Here is a 6,869-nt window from a genome sequence, read left to right as displayed (position 1 = left end):
TTAAGGGTCGGACATGACTGAGCGACTTCACTTTCACTTTTCACTTTCATGCATTGGAGAAGGAAATGGCAACCCACTCCAGTGTTCTTGCCTGGAGAATCCCGGGGACGGGGGACCCTGGGGGGCTACCGTCTATGGGGTCGCACAGAGTCAGACACGACTGAAGCGACTTAGCAGCAGCAGCAGCAGAACATTCATTTCTTGAGATGCTAGTAATTGTTCTGCCAAAATGGTTTCATGGTGTAAAATTAATTAAACCTGAAAGCCATTAGACTGAAGCAACTCTAACATCACGGTGACCTACATAAGCCAACCAAATCTAAGCCTGTAATGACCTCAGGGTTAAGGAACTGAAACCTGAGGACAACTAGTCACAAACAGGCTACAGGGCTTTAAGCCATAGCCAAGCAATAATACACACACACACACACACACACACATAGGTTCCTCACTTTATAAATCTTTCTTCTAGCTCCTACTGGAGTTCTCCTAACCACTTCAGCATTGTACTGCCTGATACAAATTGATTTTGCTCAAATAGTTTCTTTTTCTTAAAATTTTTTAAAATTAATTTAATTGGAGGCTAATAACTTTACAATACTATGGTGGTTTTTGCCATACATTGACATGAATCAGCCATGGGTGTATGCATGTCCCAATCCTGAACCCCCCTCCCACCTCCCTCCCCATCCCATCCCTCTGGGTTGTCCCAGTGCTCTGGTCTTGAATGCCCTGTTTCATGCATCAAACTTGGACTGGTGATCTATTTCACATATGGTAATATACATGTTTCAATGCTATTCTCTCAAATCATCCCACTCTCGCCTTCTCCCACAGAGTCCAAAAGTCTATCCTTTAAATCTGTGTTTCTTTTGCTGTCAAATAAATTCTTAAAATATTCAATATGTCTCAGTTTATCTTTTAACGATGGTTAAATAAAATTTAAAAATGCTGGGCTAAAAAATGTGTAAAGGAATACAAACAAATGAAAATGTTTTGATTTCGGAATTTCTCAGAGTCTTTAAAATAACCAAGCAGAAATATTGTGATTCTTCAGGAGGAAATAGAGTAGATAGTGCTTGCCAAGATTATTTACCACAAAACCCATGCAATACATCCTGATTTCTACAGGGTAACTTTCCACAAGTAATGTCCCAGAGACTGAAACCTGCAAAATGCAAGTTGGAGGGATGAAAAGGATCATCCTCTGTCTAACAAGTGAGGCGTTGAGGTTCCAGGGTCAACTTGAATAGAGCTGACCCCTGCTCTCCCTCTCTATGGAGCTTCCTGCAGCCAGAGCCCTGAAGACCAGAAACAATTTGATTTTAACATCCTGGCTGTGTCTCTTGCAACATAAGGGTCTAACTGTAGACTCTGCCTTCAACTTTCAGTTCAGTTCAGTCGCTTGGTCATGTCCAACTCCTTGTGACCCCTGAAGCATGCCAGGCCTCCCTGTCCCACACCAACTCCCAGAGTTTGCTCAAACTCATGTCTATTGAATCAATGATTCTATCCAACCATCTTATCCTCTGTCGTCCCCTTCTCTTCCTGCCCTCAATCTTTCCTAGCATCAGGGTCTTTTCCAATGAGTCAGTTCTTCTCATCAGGTGGCCAAAGTATTGGAGTTGCAGCTTCAGCATCAGTCCTTCCAATGAATTGCCAGAACTGATTTTGTTTAGGATGGACTGGTTGGATCTCCATGCAGTCCAACGGACTCTCAAGAGTCTTCTCCAACACCACAGTTCAAAACCATCAATTCTTTGGCCCTCAGCTTTCTTTATAGTCCAACTCTCACATCCATACATGACTACTGGAAAACCATAGCTTTGACTAGATGGACCTTTGTTGGCAAAGTAATATCTCTGCTTTTAAATATGCCATCTAGGTTGGTCATAGCTTTTCTTCCAAGGAGCAGGCATCTTTTAATTTCATGGCTGCAGTCACCATTTGCAGCGATTTTGGAGCCCAAGAAAATAAAGTCAGCCACTGTTTCCACTGTTTCCCCATCTACTTGCCATGAAATGATGGGACCGAATGCCATGATCTTAGTTTACTGAATGCTGAGTTTAAGCCAACTTTTTCACTGTTCTCTTTCACTTTCAACAAGAGGCTCTTTAGTTCTTCTTCGCTTTTTGCCATAAGGGTCATGTCATCTATGTATCTGCAGTTATTGCTATTTCTCCCAGCAATCTTGATTCCAGCTTGTGCTTCATCCAGCCCAGCATTTCACATGATGTACTCTGCATAGAAGTTAAATAAACAGGGTGACAATATACAGCCCTGATGTACTCCTTTTCCTATTTGGAAGCAGTCTGTTTTTCCATGTCCAGTTATAACTGTTGCTTCCTGACCTGCATACAGATTTCTCAGGAGGCAGGTAAGCTGGTCTGGTATTCCCACCTCTTGAAGAATTTTCCACAGTGTGTTGTTACCCACACAGTCAAAGGCTTTGGCGTAGTCAATAAAGTAGAAGTAGATGTTTTTCTGGAACTCTCTTACTTTTTCAATGATCAAATGGATGTTGGCAATTTGATCTCTGGTTCCTCTGCCTTTTCTAAATCCAGCTTGAACATCTGGAAGTTCATGGTTCACATACTGTTGAATCCTGGCTTGGATAATGTGCTAGCATGTGAGATGAGTGCAATTATACAGTAGTTTGAACATTCTTCGGCATTGCCTTTCTTTGGGATTTGAATGAAAACTGACCTTTTCCAGTCCTGTGGCCACTGCCAGCCTTCAACTTTAGTGTTGCCAGATCCAGACTGTAAGGTGTACAGTTAATGGTTTTCATTCCCTTTTCCAAGGTTCAAATGAGTCTCATCAGAAGACAAACTCATGGTGGCTGTGGAAAACAGGTCACAGTGTGAATTCATTTGGCAGCTAAGGCAAGTGGATTGTGTCCCTGGATATACCTTTGACAACACTAAAACCTCCAAGATTTTGCTATTTATGTGACACACTATAACAGCCAGTTACATCTTCCCTCATTCGGGAAGATCCTCTGGAGGAGGAAATGGCAAACCCCTCCAGTATTCTTGCCTGGAGAATCCCATGGACAGAGGAGCTTGACGGGCTACAGTCCTTGGGGTCACAAAGAGTCGGACATGACTGAGCACGTACGCACAAAACAGCCATGAGTCCACACTGCCCTTTGGTTTGAAGGCCTCCTAAGTTGTGGTTTGTCCTTAAACCTCTTGTACACTACCGTCCAACGTTTGGCAAACCTCTCCAGGATACATGTACTTGCAGAAGCTTCCTGGTATGTGCTGTGTCCTAAACATAACCTGGGTTGATTCAGAGTGAACCCCTCTGCCAAGTCCTCTTTAGAGTTAGGGGATCATTGCCACATAGATGAGCATGACAGACTCAAGCAGAGAAAAGCGCCTAAAGACTTAAGTTCTTGGCTGATACAGAAAATCCTAGGGTTTGGGAGGAATATTCCCATAGGAACATTTGCTGTTGGCTTTCTGACAATCATGAGGCTCCATCTGGCCTCAGGGGACTGTCCACAAATGCGAAGTGACTTGCTGCCGCACAGTGGAATGTTCCAGTTGCTACATGTAATGTCTTCTAAAATCTCCATGAATTTTTTTCATTTAACATGGAGAATTTACTTCAATATTTATGAAATTATCACTTTCATTGAGAATCCAAAGGCATGTATTTTTTCTAAGAATATGAGTGAGATTTTCCCAGATACACAGACTGTTTTCCATCCCTACACTGCTTATTCCTCATCAGTGCCCAGAAGTGAATATAGTGACACTCACGTGGCAAGAAGACATCAGGAATTTCCTCTTGGCCCTCTTTTATTTTTTTTCTGGAGATGTGTCAGATGTTGATAATATTCATTCCTATAGCAAGACCACAAGACGGAAGCTGTCCTAGAGACCCAGCTCAGATCACAAATTAAACCTATGTAGCCTGCACTCAGGGGAAACTCTTGTCAAGGAAACCTAACAGACACCAAATGCGGTCCTCCAACTCAGCTCTAGGTACCTCACCTTCCCTGGAAAATGGGACTTGCTTTGCCTTGGCCTTGACCTTCCAGCCAATTATGTCCTGTTTCCACATCGCTACTTCTAAGTCTGTTAAAACTCACTCCATCCCAAACCTCTTGGGCAGAACGCTCCACTGCTGTGAGCCCTGTACTTCCCCAACCCACGGATTCCAGCCTTTAAATAAAGGACATAAAACTTTGACTACACTATTTTAATTTTGCCAACATTTGACAGTTTATATGAGGAGGCCTGTGTTGAGGTAGCAGAAGCAGGCAGGGAGAAGGCCTGTGAGAGGAGGGCTGGGGAAGGTGTGGGGAGGAGTGGGAGACACCAGAGGGAAAAGGAACACAGACTCAATGGGCTTGTAAAGAACAAGTAGAAGATGTCAGGAAACCCTGTATGCTTGACCCTCTCAACTACTGCATTTAATTACTTGCATTCACTTTGTAACTTAACTCCATGGAGTTTGCCAATGCCCTTTTCTTAGGGGAAATGTTGGCACTTCTGGTCTGTAAAAGACAAAAGGCATTTTCTAGGATTTTTTTTCAATGTCTAAAGTAAATAAAATGAAGATAACCATTTTGCAAGAGAAAAAAGGCATGAAGTAAAGTTGGGTGCACAGACGCTATAATGGTACCATCCTGGGAGCACCAGAGGAGCAGCGGCCAGTGGAACCGCCCAAGGAAGGAGGGTCACCGCTTGGCACGGAAGGGAAGGCGGGGCTTGGGGCACGCTAGGAGGAGCCAATCGCTATCTAGATGTGTCATTTCTCCTCTCAGCTCTTTCTCATCAATTCATAGGAGGGGAAAGTTAGAATTGTGCACTGGGAAGCCATTTGCATTTCCTAGTGTGGTATCCTCATGTCCATGAACTGAGAAGTTTTCTCGAGTTCTTATTTATCAGATTCCCTATTGGGAGACCCGGGTTCAATCCCTGGGTTGGGAAGATCCCCTGGACAAGGGAAAGGCTACCCACTTAGGCATTCTGCCCTGGAGAATTCCATGGACTGTATAGTCCATGGGCAGCAGAGAGTTGGACACGACTGAGCGACTGTCAGTTTCATAGCTGTCTCAGAGAGTAAAGAATCTGCCCGAGATGCAGGAGACCTGGGTTTGATCCCTGGGTCAGTAAGATCCCCTGGAGAAGGGAATGGCTACCCACTCCAGTATTCTAGCCTGGAGAATTCCATGGAGAGAGGAGCCTGGAGGGCTTATCTACAGCAATAGGATTAATCTCTCCTCTCTCTACTGCATTTTGTAGCTTTCACGCGTAGATCTGTTGTCACGATTACCACCCTATATGTGCTCACTTGTCTGCCTTCTGCATTAAACTAGTCTTGGAGGCACAAGGAACCAGCCACACTCACCTCACTGTCTCAGCACCCAGCACCCTGCGAGGCCTGAGAGCTTGGTTGATGTTTGTTAGACTTAACTGAACTGAAGCTGGGAGAGGAGAGGCAAGAGAGAGGTATAAAACCAACTTTCTTTTCATGCTCAGAAGGAAATTAAGGACAGAGCTCTTAGAATCATTAAGCTTCATTTTCCCACCTGCAGTCAGAAATCTGTTCACTCTAGTTATGTTTTCACAGATACACGTGTACTAACCCCACAAGCTACCTCCTGTATAGCTCAGATTGAAAATCCAGGCTCTCTCTCCAGAGTTCACAGTCTGAACAAGCCAATCTGGGTTTGTACCAGCCACCAGCTGCTCCCTGTCCTTGTCAGACAGAAAAATAGATACATGACCTATAGCTGTCACAAATTACAGTGCTCATGCTACCCAGAATAGTACAGTCTGTTCTTTCTTTTCTCAACAGTCAATCAACCTAGATGTGGAAAACCCATTAGAACATCTTCACTGTGCTGCTTCTCTCTCTCTCACCCTCTCATTGCATCCTGCAAACTGGCCTTTGGGCCGAGCTATTTCTTTTTCTAAGTTAATTAAGGTGGGGGGACCGCCACTGCTACTGATGGGAGGTGGTTACACACGGGAGCGGATTTCACCATTACTTTTTCCCATCTAAATTGTTCCATCTTCAGTTTTCCAGGACTCAGTTTCACCTGTTACTCCTAATTAGAGTCAGCTCCTATTTATTCAACTCATCAGGTATTTATGAAGCATCGACCAGAAGTATGAGCTGTGTCTGTAACCACTGAAAGAAAAAGGACAAATGTAAACATCATCTATGCTTGATCTTCAACATGCTGACTATTGGTAGGTGTGAGGTGGACAGCTCAGGACCTGTGGCAGGAGGCGTAGCTGGCAAAGGTCACCATCGCGTTGCTACTGTCAGAGATACTAGAGCAGAGATTGGAGTCTTTTGGGTAATTTTTTGACCAGCAGTTATGAAGTGCTCACTGTGGACAGAAGTCCCTGTATTGCTCACTGTTTTACTCCCCTGTCCAGTAAGGTGGCTGGATGAGAGTTTAGAATTGGTGATGGTGGGGAAATGGTGTTAGAGATCATTGTCTATCCAAGTTTAAACTCTGATTTTCCTGACAGAACTGGGCGAAGCTGGTGATTCACAGACTAATCCACTCTGCCTACAAAGAGAAAATTAGAATTATTTCAATTCTAGTTTCAATTAGCTCAATTTCAACATGAGCTACTGTTTCCCTCCTGGGTTTCATTTAGTCATTTATTTTAAAATATTTTTTAGTGAGTTAAAAAACCTTTTGAAGACAGTTTCAAAGACATCAAGTTATCTGTAACCATAAAGCACCATTTCCTGCTTGCTAAAAAGAACATTTTCTTACTGATTTCCTGGATTTTGTGGAGAATAGATGCAGGAGCATATATCTATAGCTATCTATGTATACATAGACAGAGACAGACAGAGACAGAGAGAGAGAGAGAGTTTGGGGGATC

The sequence above is a fragment of the Giraffa tippelskirchi genome, chromosome 11 (assembly GCF_054371585.1).
Source record: "Giraffa tippelskirchi isolate mGirTip1 chromosome 11, T2T-mGirTip1v1.2.pri, whole genome shotgun sequence".
NCBI classification, from domain to species: domain Eukaryota; kingdom Metazoa; phylum Chordata; class Mammalia; order Artiodactyla; family Giraffidae; genus Giraffa; species Giraffa tippelskirchi.
Note: the sequence above shows the minus strand (reverse complement) of the source record.